We start from the raw sequence: 13,539 nt of genomic DNA on the forward strand, positions 1-13,539 counted from the left end.
AATCTTAAAATAATTATGTAGAGTGAAAGAAGCCAGACCAAAAAAAGAGTACAGATCGTATGATCCCATTTATATAAAACTCTAGAAAATGCAAATAATCTATAGAAGGCAAATCAGTGGTTGCCTGGGGATCAGGGGAAGAAAATACGCAGGGCATAAGGATACTGCGAGGAGACAGGGGTGGAGATGGTTTTCCAGACGTAGATATATGTCAAAATCTGATCAGATTGTACACTCTAAGTATGTACAGTTTATTATAGTCCATTATACCTCATTAAAACTGCTTAAAATAAATATCACATGACATATAATATGATATAGCTCCTGTGACAGTAAGTATATTCCTACCTCAAGGCCTTTGCACAGGGTGTTTCCACCCCCAGCAACACCAGCCTCTTCATTATTCATCAGTTAATTCCCCTCATCCTTCAGCTTTCAGCTTGTAAAGATTTTCTTTGACCTGCACCAACCCTCCCCAGCCCTGCCACCTAAATTAGGTCCCTGTTACTCTCTTTCATATGCCCTGCCTCATTCCTTCCCATTGTTGCCTTGCCACCATGTGCACTTACAGCTATCTGACCACGAGTTTATCTATGGTCTGTCTTACCTCTGATCACGACTGCCTCTGCATTGCCAACACCGAACCTGAGCTTGGGCTCTGAGTAGGAGCTCAGCAAGTCGATGTATGGGACAAATGAGGACATGCCCAGTAAGCTCAGGCCACAGAGCCAGCATTGAATCTCCTGGGGACTCAGTCGACCAAGTTCCACCCAGCAGGAAAAATTCAGAGCTGACGTTAATTCAGACCCCACATACATGATTCTTACTGAGTAAGACATCAAGACAATCTCGCCCTTTGTCGGAACTGTGGGAGTCTTACGCGTAGAGAGAAGCCAATTTAAAACCAGTTGCTTTTTTGAGCCATCAGCTTAAGAAATTAAGGATTCTGCCAGCATCCCTGAATTTCTGGGCCCAGCAATTAATTCCTTCTAGATTAAAGGATTGTTGTGTTTCTGATACATTATTATGCGAGTGGGCTTGCTGTGAATTTTAAAACTTTAACCAGAATCCTCATTAACTGGGACCTTTTATCTGTGTGCAACTTCTAGAAGAGGCCAATGGCTAAAAAATGAGCTGACACATGCAAAAAAAAAAGAAAACCATTCCAGGGGACATCCTGATGCACATTCAGACAGGGCAGCTGTCCTCCCTCCCAACGGTAACAGCGATTCGCTCACAACACCCCGGGCACAGGCTGGACGTTGTGCTCCGCCGCACTGAATCCTCGCCCACCCTATCAGGTGGCCACAGTTATTATCATCACCAGTTTACAGGTGAGGAGACTGGCGGTGAAGGGAGGTGGAGTGCCCTGCTCAGGCCTGTGGCGGCCTGAGTCTGTCTGACCTCCAGGACCCATGCTGGGCCCTTCCTTCCCCTGCGTCACCAGTTCCATGGATAGTGAAGATCACTGTGCAAGATGACCCTCGAGGCCTTTTGAGTCCACCATCCATCCAAGAACCATTGCATCTCGGAGTGATGTTCAGGGCCACATGTGTGCTGGGAGTGAGGCTCCTGGCCCTGGGAGCCAGGAGGCCAGAGGAATGGAAGCCCAGCCATGCATGAGGCTGAGGGACAAGCGGGGGGCTGGGGGCTCCATCCTATGTCTGGGAACCTCAGGGTTTTTCAGGCAGTGCCCAGCCTGGCTGCACTTACGGCAGAACCTGAACTCAGATGCATCCCTGGAGGGGACATTTCCAGGAACGCTGTGCGATGCTGATGGAGCCACCTCAAATTCGCCTTGGTCCCCTCAGCATTTTAGCACTCCCCCTTTTTAGTTCACACAGGTTTGTATGCATAGCATTTAGGCACACAGCCATTTCCTCACCCAACTCCACCCCCGGGCAGCCCAGCCCAGCCCAATGTAGGTCCCCAGAACCCTGGGATCACCTAGAAATTTTAGAAACCCCAAATCCTCAAGCATGCCCACTTACAGCTCCCCCAGTGAAAGGCAAGGAGGCAGGTGGGCCCGAAAGCAGACACCGTTCCGGGCTTCCTTCCTCCAGGCCCACAGCTCCTGCTTGTCCCTCAGCCTCAGAAACAGAGGGGCTGCTCAGTTCCTCCACCAAAGGTGGCTGGGAGCTCTCCGCAGCACAAAACAGCTAATGAGAGAAACCTTTTTTTTTTAATTTAAAGGAAATTCTGACATATGCTACAACATAGATGAAACTTGAGGACATTCTGCTAAGTGAAATAAGCCAACACAAAGGATTCCACTTACACAAGGTTCCTGGAGCAAATTCATAGAGACAGAAAGGGGAAGGTGGGTGCCGGGCTAAGGGGTGGGAAGCGGAGTGTTTAATGGGAACAGGGTTTCAGTTTTATAAGAGGAAAGGAGTTCTAGAGATGGACGGTGGTGATGGTTGTGCAGTAATGTATGTACTTAATGCCACTGAGCTGTAGGGACACCTGTAATGTTTAAGATGGTAAATTTTATATTATGCACATTTATTATAATTATTTCAAAAAAGTAAAAATATATCTAAAGTTTCCCTTCTCAAGCATTATCCTGTTCCTTACATTATCTCTCCGAATCCTGGCAGCAACACTGGGAAGTCAATTCTATTGTCCTCATTCTGTAGGTGAGAAAACCCAGATGAGGGAGGTGACGTGCGTGTCCTAAAGTTGCCCAGCAAGGAAGTGACAGGGCCAGGGCTCCACCCAGGGCCTAACTACAAGGCTGGCTTTCTCCTCGCCCAGGGCCCTGGCTGCACAAGGAGCCACCCCAGCCCTGGCCACTCTCCATGATTCTGCTCAGATTCCCCTGCTAAGGGACAGCAAACAGGATCCAGATGGCGGTTCCCCCACTGACCAGGCTGGGGCCGACCTTGAAACCCCTCTGCCAAGGTTTCCAAATGCATCCCAGACTTCTGTCCTAGAAGCATCTGTTGCTCTCCTGCTGGGCTGGTTGGGGGCAGAGAGGCGGCCAAGCCTGACCACAGGCCTGGACAACAACTGTTGGGGTGTCGGGGGCTTGGCACTAGCAGGCCCTGGAATGCCTAGTATCCTCAGATGGTGAGATTCGTCTTACTCCAGTTTGTTTCAGTGCCCTGAGGTGGCCATAACAAAGTACCACAGATTGGGCGGCTTAAACAACAGAGCTTTAGTGTCCCATGGCTTAGGAGACCAGAAGGCTGAAATCAAGGTTGTCAGCAGGGCTGGTGCCTTCTGCGGGCCATGAAGGAGAATCGTTTCATCCTCTCTCCTCACATCTGGCAGCCTCAAGTGTCCCTCGACTAACTGATGGCTTTCTCCCTGTGTCTCACATCATCTTGCCACCAGGAAAGTCTGACTCTGTGCCCAAATGTCCCCTTGTATGAGGTCACAGTCATATTGCATTAGGGCCTAATGACTCTAATGACCTCCTCTCAACTTGAACATCTGCAAAGGCCTTCTCTTCAAATAAGATCACATGCACAGGTACCAAGGGTTAGGACCTCAACATCTTTTAGGGGGACACAATTCAACCTATAACTCTCTCTATCCCACAACGTCATCACTCCTGTCAGCCATCCGGGAGGCCAGGGCAGAAGCTTCAGGAAGTTGGGGAAATTTGCAAAGTGCAATGGTATTTCACACACTCTTTAAGGTGTTACTAATGTATAACCATCACCATCAATACCCAGATGCTTGCTGTGTGCCAGGCATGCACGCTCCCCATTCCTCAGCTGCAGGGCAGCTGTTATCCAGCATCCTAAAAATCTCTAAGATCTGGTGACTTCCCCATGGTGACCTCCTGTATTAGTGGCCTTCAGCTGCTATAACAGATTTCCGCAGATCCGGTGGTATAAAACAACAGAAATTAATTGTCTCACAATTATGAAGGCTGGAAGTCAAGAGGTCGGCAGGGCCTCACTCCCTGCAAAGGCTTTAGGGGAGGATCCTGCCGGGCCTCTTGCAGCTGCTGGTGGCTCCAAGCATCCCTTGCCCAGTGGCAGCATCCAGTCTCTGCCTCTGTCACCATGTGACTGTCTCTTCTTCTCTGTCTCTTCTCTGGCTGCCTTTTATGAGGACATTTGCCATTGGATTTAGAGCCCACCCAGGTCATCTAGGATGACCTTATTTTAAGATCCTTAATTTAATTGCATCTGCAAAGACCCTTTGTCCAAAAAAAAGGACATCTTCACAGATTCCGGGACCTGGAGATATCTTTTGGGGATCACCATTCAACCCCTCCATATAGCCCCAGACACCATCATCCCAGCTGGGCCATTGCAACCACCCCCAGCTCCCAGCCTCCAGCACTTGCAGCCAGAAGGATTTTACAAAAGAGAGACCAGAGCCACGTCCCTCCCTAAAGTCTCACAGTGGTTCCCACGGCTTCAGGAAGCAGCCCAGACTTGGCCTCCAAAGCTCCCAGGGCCTGGCCCTGCTGACCTCTCAGGAATCAGGTCTTTCTGCTCCCCTTCCCCAGCCCTGTTCCCACCCCACTGACCTGCCCTTGGTTCAGGTGAGGGTCGGAGCCTGGTCTTGCCTCAGGCCTCCCCCATGCTATTATCACTGTTCCCTCTACCTGGGACTCCTCCCCTGGGCTTCCCCTGGATGACTTCTGCTCACCCAAGTCTCACCCTTGACAACCCAGGCCGAGTCAGGGGCCTCCGCTGAGCTCCCACAGCCCCTGGGCATTCACCGTCCTCAGTCATCACAGTGGGTCATAACATGAGTTCACCAGTCTTTACTCCCTGGGCTGGGAGCACGTCCATCTTGCTCTCCACAGAGCGGCTGCCACCCAGTGCAGAGCGCATCTGGTGTCCTGCAGTGTTCCTGGGAGGGCCGTGGAGGTCAGACATGGCTAGACCTTTCTCTCCACCTCCCATCTGGGCCCATCTTCCTTCTTCAGAGTCTTAGGGAACATTTATTTCACACCTTTAAAATCTTAACTTCTGTTTGCATGTGTTTTATATATAACAACTTTATTGAGATATAATTTACATACCATACAATTCACCCATTTAAAGTGTACAAGTCAGTGGTTTTTAGTATATCAGAGTTGTGCAGCCATCATCACAAATCAACTTTAGAACATTTTCATCCTTCTAAAAAGAAAGCCCATGCATATTAGCAGGCACTTTCCATTTCCCTCCACCTGTGTCCTCTCCCCAGCCCCTGGCAACTCCTAATCTGCTTTCCACCTTTATAGATTTCCCTGTTCTGGGTATTTTGTATCAATGGAATCATACAATATGTGGCCTTTTGTGCCTGGCTTCTTTCATGCAGCATGTTTTCAATGTTGTATGTACTGTGTTCCTTTTTATTGCCTAGATAATATTCCATTGTATGGATATACCACTATTTATCCATTCGTCAGTTGGATAATTGATTCTTTCACTTTTTGGCCATTATCAAAATGCCACATGCAAGTTTTTGTGTGGATGTGTGCTTTCATTTCTCTTGGGTATAAACCTAGGAGTGGTGAATATATTTTTTTAATTAAAAACAACTTCTATTTTAAATTGCAAATGTGATACATTAGAGATTGCCCAAGTGACAAATTAGGAACAAGAAAACATAGATACAATCCAGACTTCCCACAAAGATATCTGGTGTCCAGCCCTGCAGACGTCCCTCTTTGCTTCTGCTCTTGTTTACTTATTTGGAGCATGAACAGGTGGCCATGTAGGTGGACACTGTGACAACTCCTTGCAGAAGACAGCCTGTGTCTGGCTCCCTCCGATCCTTCATGTGACTGTCAATGAGGAACTAGTCAGCCCAGATTAAAAATGAAACCAGCTTAGACTTCAAAGGAGAAACAGCTAAGAGTAAGAGAAAGAAGGAGGATTTTCAGCTGTCTGGGGGTGGAGGAAAGATTTTCAAGGGGCTAAAGCCTCTCTTTCTTCAGCCAAAAAAAAAAAAGCATTAAAAACAAAAGAGGCAAAAACCCAAACAAAAACCTGAGAAATCACTATATCAGGGTGGACGGATTACAAGTGACTTATTTTCTTTAAAAAAAAAGTTTAAGATATGATACTGTTATTATGAAGTTTTACCACTAAAAAGAATCTAAGAAGTCTTTGAGGGATTACTGATAAAAAAAAAAGGAATGTTTTTATAAAGCTCAGCAATTCTTAAGAAGAGTGTAGCCAAAAAGTCTTTCTTCCTCCTTTATAGTTCCTTCCAAGATCTGGCTCACTGAGACAGAGGCCGAGAGAGCAGACAGCCGCAGGCCAGAGAGAAACTGTGAAGATCTCACTTCCAAGACTGGGAGTTGCTTATGGGCACCTGGGGAAAAGCAGGTGAGAAAAGACATTAAAGCTTTCTCTCGTTAAAATTATTGTAGGGGAAAAAATGGTAATTCTTAACCATTCACAACTAGCAAGCTTTCACAAAACCTACGTGTTGGCTTTGCTGGGTATCTATTCCCAAACTGTATGTTCTTTGTTACAGAAATAATTCTTATAAGCAGCCCTTCTTAAACAGTGATAAGCAATTCTAGGATTTATGCTCAAGTGTTTTAAAAAGAGTCTCATTTATTCTAAGAAGTACCATTAAATAGTAAAACATACTTGTCTACTCAGAAGCAGTCTAGAGGTGGCTGGATGTCTGGCGTGGAAGCTGCCATTTACTACTCTTTCACCCAGGGCAGACATTGCTAAATGATCACAGAACTCTTTTCCACCAGTCTAAAGATTGTCTCTGTATCTCTGTCTATTCTTAAAAGGCAACTTCTAAGAGTGCATCAGAGGCAGCCAAAAACAAGAAACAAAAATAACTCGTTTCTGTGCAGGGAGCAAGGCCAAGACGCCATCTAGTGGCAGAGCTTCCTAATTGCAGGCGGAGTACTAGAAGGAGTGGGTCCCCTGAGCCAGCTAAGCCAAACAGAACTGCAGTAATGAGCTGTTGAGCCTAGACTTGAGTAAATACAACAGCCTTCCTAGAGAAGAGTTTTCAATTTCAACATGGGTTTTCCTTGCTTTAGCCTAGGAGATAACAGAAGCATTTCAGGCAACAATTAATAGTAGCTAGAGTTTTTAGGAAATTTAGATTTTTCCCCGGTATTCTTTTTGCCAAAGACTGATCCTTCTGTCTGACCCAGGCCCCAGGTCCCCAAGCTGCTTAGATTTCTCATTCCATGAACTGCATGTAACATTCGGTTTCAACCTGAGTACTTTTTCCTTAGCAACTGACACTGATACAAGTGCTGCTATCCCTGTTTTTCCAGGTGATAACACTGAGGCTCAGAGAGGGGAGGCAACTTGGCCAAGGTCACACAGTGAGGACTGACACCTCCACCTGCCAAGCTGGGGCTGTAGACCCCTCAACACTGGCTCCATGTCGGGTCCTTCCTGACAGCAGACTGTGTTCTTGCTGGGAGAGTCCAGGGCAGGTCCACTGTGTTCCTGGGGGTGTCCCACCAGGGCAGGGCACAAGCAGCCCAGATGGGGCAACGGGCCCCTGTCGGGAGGGATCCCAGTGCAGGGTCCCAGGGCTGATTCTGGAGCTGGACTATCCAGACCACCTGCTCAGGGTTCTGCAGCCAGACTTTGAATCCCACCCTGCTACTGCCAGCTATGCAGTTTATCAACCCCTGGGGCCGCCCTCTCCTGAGCAGAATGCCTCTGCATGGGCAGCTGTGATAATGCCTGCAGTCTGCAGTTGCATAGATAAAGGCTTAGGGCTGCCCCAGGAGAAAGCAGGTCACTGCTGGCCCCCTCTCCCTGCCCCCATGCCCCTCTCCACCATCCTGTCCTCTCTGTTCTCTGCCTGTGTGACTCCAGGCTGATTTCCAGCTCCTCTAGGCTGACAGCAAGGCTCAGTCTGTCTCTCTGTCTCTGATGTTCTCTCCATCTCTCTCTCTCACCCTCCTCTTCTCTGCCTGTCTTCTCTCTTCCTCTCCCTCCCTCCCTGGGATCAGGGGAGGATACAGCCAACCTCAGCTGCTTGTGGCTCCAGCCTGCAGGCAAGGAGGGCAACCTTGGCTATCTGCCAACCCAACTCCTCGGTCAGACCCCGGCCTCCATCTCTCTGTCACCTCCCTGAACACCCTCTGCTCAGGTGTGTGCTGAGCAGTCAGGAGGCCCGGGGCCAGGCCTGCTGAGGACCTGGGAGAAGGCGGGTAGTGGGGTGGGGCGTGCTCCTCCCAGGGTACGGCTGGTCCAGAGGTACAGCTCCTCACCCAGGCACTAGAGGATCCTCTGCCTGCCCAGGGTTGAAAATCTGTGTGGAAACCTCACCCCGGCACCAAGGAGCCCACCCAGGCTGCAGCCAATAGCTACCAAAGCAGGAATTGTAAAAGCTGCCATTGTATATGTGCATACACACACACACACACACACACACACACACACACACTTAATTTGGGAGGCAAACACTTAATATGGGGTACAAAGTGTGACTATGGTATGTGTACTTTTTAGTATTAACTTCTTTCAAACCATGTAAAAGGACTCACAGTGAAAACAAACACCCTCAGTTCCACAGTTCCCCTTCCCAAAGGCCACCAGTTACCAATTCCTTGTGAGTTCTTCTAGAGATAGTGAGCGCAGGATCCAAGCATTTATGGACATATATTCCTGCAATTTCGCGCCACAGGGCAGCATCCTTTACACACAGCTGCGCTTACTTTTAATACTTAACAACTAATCTTGGAAACTGGTACATAATCTGCCACATCTTGAAGTACATATATTTCACATACTACAAAATTTGTCCTTTAACATGTACAATTCAGTGGTTTTTAGTATATTCAGGATTGTACAACCATTACCACTACCTAGAACATTTCATCACCTTTCTTTAGAACAGAGAAATTCCATACCCATTAGCAGTCACTCCCCACTCCCTGCCCCCCAGACCCTTGGAAACCATTAATCTACTTTCTGTCCCTATGACTTTGCCTATTCTGGACATTTCATATAAATTTTTCTGTATCTGGCTTCTTCCACTCAGCATAATGTTTCTGAGGTTCATTCATGCTGTAACCTGTGTCAATACCTTGTCCCTTTTAATGACTGACTAATATTCCACTGTATATCACATTTTGTTTATCTCCTTGTTCTTTTTAATGACAATTTGGCATTTCATTGATGGATGTACCTTAATTTGCCAGTCTCCTGCAATGGGCGTTGAAGTTGTTTCCCGTCTTTTGTTACTACAAATAGTGCTGTAGTTAATTTCCTTGTGTTCTTTGCAAATACATGTGTAAGAAACTTCCTTAGTACAGAGTTGCTAGGCCAAAGGAGTACAGTTTTCCTTTTATTACCAATTGTGCTCTAAGGAAGGCACACGTGAAATGTCATTTTCCCCACACCTTTGCCAACCCATTTTATCAAAAAATTTAATTCCTTTTTACCATCACTTTTGGAAGGTTCTATCTCATTGTAATTTTCATTTGCATTGCTTTCTTTTGAGTGAATTTGAATGCCATTTCATTCCTAGTTGTCCATTCATACCTTTTCTCTATTTTCCCGGTGAGTCATTGATTAATGTTATTGGTTTGTAAGAACTCTTTATATATGGAAGAAATTAGCCTTTTTATCTGACAGGTTGCACATTTTTCCACAGTTAATCATTTTACTTTTTTCTGTGCAGAAATTTTTTAAGTACCCAAATGTATCTTTTGTGACTTCCGGGGTATATGTCTTTCCTAGGATTCTTAGAAAGCTTACGAAAAGGACCCAGAATCTTTGCCTATTTATGATCCGTCAAGGAAACCAGACAAACCCACAGATGGCTCTAGCAAAGATGCTGTGAGTGCGGAAGCTCAGTGGACTCGTGACCCAGTCTCGGGAGTGTGGGACACTTCCTAAAGGTGAGAAGGGGAGATAGCTGAGGCTGAGAGTGAGTGGGCATTGTCAGGCAGAGGGGACAGGATGGGAAAGCCATGTAGCCCCCTGGAGAGCACAGGGTGGTCAGGAGAACTGACGGACATTTGGTGTCCAGGGTCTGGGGCACAGGGAGAATAAGCAGGCTGGACAACATTCAGCTCTCAACGTGAGGGCAGCCAGGAGGCTGAAGGTATCCCTCAGAGGGCTCTTTGGCTCCATGTACCTTTGGGAGGATCCTGTAGGACTGGAAGCTCAGAGAGGAGGTGAGAGGCCACCAAACAGACCAAGAGCACATCCCAGGAAAGGGGGAGGCTGGATGGGACAAAGCTGAGGAGTGGGCACATGGCGAGAATCCAGGTCTCCCCCAACAGGGCTGGGCCAGAAGGCAGAGCAGGGGAGCCTGGGGCCTGGGCGCTCAAGGAGTGCACACCCTCATACAGCCGCCCCTCCTCTTCTGACTCCCCAGGCCGAGGGGGAGGTCCCAGGAATCCTTTTCTCCTGGAGCCAGTGGCTGTCTGCCTAATGAACAGAACCACCCACACACAGTATCTGTTGGCTGCAGGCAGCCCAGAGCCAGCCAGTGCCAGGCATGGGTGGAAGACAGGGGCAGGATGGCGCCCCCCCCCCTTTGGAGGCATGGGGGTGGGGCTGTGAGGGAGGCCAGAGCCTGTGGGACGCAGAGGAATGGATAAGGCTCTGGGAGGTGCTGGGCTGGCACCCTGGTCCTGCCCCTTCTGCCCTGTTCCCACAGGAGCCTGTGGTCCTCTTCCTGGAAAACCCTTCTCTCCAATGTCTCTTTCTAATCTCTCTGGCTCACCCATCTCCCTCTGTCTCTGGCTTGCTGGCTCTTTCTCTTTTTCTGAGTATCTCTTTATATCTCTGTCTTGGACTGTTTCTCTCTCCCCTCTCTCTAGTTCTCTTCTCCCTTCAGAATCACTTCCTTGGAGGCAGAAACCATTCCTCTCAGAGCTGTCAGTTGGGGCAGGCCCCCGCGCTCAGGGCCCGGCAGGTGCCACCAGGCGGGCAGCCCCAGGGTCCCTACTCTGAGGGGTTCCTCTTGCCTGACCTCCACACCTGCCCTTTCCGTTGCAGTGCCAGGACTTGTGGCCCCCACTCCAGACACATCCAGCAGGAAGTGGCCTTCACCCCACAGGTGCTAGGAAATGGACAATTTCCCACACAGAAGGTCCTCTCACTTGGCAGACCTTATTTCTAAACTCTCGGTCACCTAGCATTCCCCTTACCAGCCTAGGTGTTCCACTCCCATTGATCTGGGGTTCAAATGAGGAAGAATCCCTGTTAACTGCCCCCCAACACTTAACAATGCTCAACATATCAGCCATTGGCACTCTAGTGTGAATGAGCCCAGGCTCCCTCTAACCCCCAGCCAGATAGATGCTGTCTAAGGAGACCTCATTAGTCCATTTTTGCAGGAGGAAAGGTATGGAAAGAGGAGCAGAAAAAGCCACCTCACAGAGGGCAGCTGGGAGAGAGGTGGGGGGCAGAAAGGAAGGGATCTGTGGGGCTGAGCATCGTGAAGGAGAAGACCGCTCACTGGCCCACCCCTTTACAGTAAACAAAGCATGGTCACAGGAAGTCCCCAAGTCTTGCACCAGTCCCATTTCCAGACTGGGGGACTGAGGCCCGGAGAGAAAGGACTTGCTCTAGATCGCTCACCGGTCTCCTGCTCCAAACACAGGCCCCCGTCCTGCCGTGCTAGCTTGTACCCGACCCTGTCCCTCTGGTATCCTTTCCCCACCCTCAAAAGTGCTGGCCTCCTCCCCTGAGGACTCCCACGGAGGACAGGAAGGCCCTCTTGGGGCCTTAATTTATGATTTTGTGACCACTTCCTTCCTCGCATCACTCCCTCCCAGCCCCAGCCCCGTGAAGAGGAAAGGAGCTGGGTGAGAAGGGCAGCTCCCTGGAGAATACGCGACTTGGCCAGGCAGCTGCAGGCTTTCCAGGGCCCCCAGGGTGCCCGCCTTGGCCCAGCAGGGCTCCCCCTGCTTGGGGACCAAGGGGCACCTCCAGATCAAAGGCAAAGAAAGCAGGCATTGTTCCTTGACCTGGAAGCGCTGGGGGAAGGCCCAGCCCTCCAGCCCTGCCCTTTGTCTGGGCAAAGGCTTTGCAGGCCACTGACGTCTACATGGTCCCCCTTGCCTCTCATGACAGCCAGACACTGCCTGGGCCGTTAGGCCTGCGCCCCTGGGGCCTGCCTCCTGGACTCTGGGCGCCCCGTGGCCCTGGGGGCTTCTTCCTTACCTATAGAACAGGCACAGTAAGGGTACAGATCGGGAGGAGTGCCTGGGCTCCCACAGCCTGTGTGCAAACAAGGCTGATATTATGGGCATCCCCGAGCCTGGCAGGCTGTCCAGTGGGGCACAGGCTGAGGAAAGAGGCCCTTAGCACAGGCCCCGGGGGGAGTTCACAGGGAAGGGAGGCTGCGGCTCAGGTTTGTTTGCTATACTGAGAGCAGCATTTCCTGTTTGGACTAGGCTGGGTGGACATGTCAGCGAATCCATGGCAGACCCCATGGCCTGTACTGGGAGGGCGTGTGCGTGTGTGTCTGAGTCCATGTCCCTATGTGGTCCACACTTGTGTGGATGTGTCCATGTATATTTTTCTCTCACCTCATCAGCTCACAGACAGTCAGAATCTGAGCCGAGTCCTTTTCCCCCAAAAAGCCCCACTGTGGGGCTCTGCCAAAGAGAAGCAGTGTGGTCTAGTGGGTGAGCACCTGGGCCAGCACCCGTCACTCACCAGCCATGGGCCTTGGGTGAGCCCCACACCTAGGGATACTGAGGCCACCGTCCTGGTGGTGGAGAGGAGGGCAGGAGACAATGCAGGCAAATGCTGAGCACAGCTCTTGGCACGTGGTCAGAGCTCTGAACGGAAGCTGCTGTGTTACTGGCCCTTGTGGTGTCTTGGCAGAGGAGGACCAAGCCCCCATGGGGGAAGCCCCGCCCACAGGGACAGGCCCTGGGACCTCAAGCCAGCCAGCCCCTCTCCTCCCTATCTCAGCAAACACTGAAACCTCAAATGACCAAGACCCAGGCCCCCCTCCCCAGGCATTTCCTGTCCTTCCTGCTCTGGGAGGAGGAAGGAGGGCCAGAAGACAGTCTGACATCCACCAGGAAAGCGCCTCTTAGAACGGAGCTTCAGGCTGTGCCCCAGGACTCCCACGTGGAGACCCAAAGCTTTCTCACTTCCCAGAAGTACAAACTCTTGAGACAGAAGGCTCTTAAGAAGGTCCTATGCATTGTTTTTTCAGGCAAGGAGATGAAACTCAGAGAGGGGAGGTGACTTATCCCAGGTCACCCAGCTCCCAGTTGTTCTGGAATTGACACCTAGGCCTCTGGGGCACTGAGCCCGGGTGGTAAACACCAGGGTAAACTGCCACATGTTGTAGCAAAAACAAGGACTAACCAGAGAGGCACAAAGCTGCACTTCTTGAAGGTCAGATACATGGCACATAGTAGGTGCCCAAAAATCACACATGGAAGGGAGAGAGGCAGCTCCAACAAGGGGGCTGAGTGGGCACTGTGATGATTTATTTGAAGGAAGTGGGAAGCCTGAGGGGGCCATAGAAAGAATGGGTACCAGGGCATTACTGTGACATCTCAGTCCTGCCCACACCCCTGGAAGGAATGTGCAACTGTCCTTCTCACGGAGAGAAACTGAGTCTTAGAGAAGGGCAGAGATTGCCCAAGTTAATGAG

General features: G+C 50.0%; 1 protein-coding gene across 1 annotated transcript in view; it reads left to right on the forward strand.

Annotated features, from left to right (window-relative positions):
- KREMEN1 (kringle containing transmembrane protein 1) overlaps positions 1–6,289 on the forward strand; it is a 95,091-nt gene extending 88,802 nt beyond the window's left edge. Inside the window, exons 11-13 of the transcript XR_012125473.1 lie at positions 1,110–1,334; positions 2,194–2,320; positions 6,166–6,289. The gene's annotated coding sequence lies outside the window, so the exon portion shown is untranslated. The remainder of the gene's footprint in view (positions 1–1,109; positions 1,335–2,193; positions 2,321–6,165) is intronic.
- The last annotated feature ends 7,250 nt before the right edge of the window (positions 6,290–13,539 follow it).

The sequence above is a fragment of the Manis javanica genome, chromosome 15, assembly GCF_040802235.1.
Source record: "Manis javanica isolate MJ-LG chromosome 15, MJ_LKY, whole genome shotgun sequence".
Taxonomy (NCBI): Eukaryota; Metazoa; Chordata; class Mammalia; order Pholidota; family Manidae; genus Manis; species Manis javanica.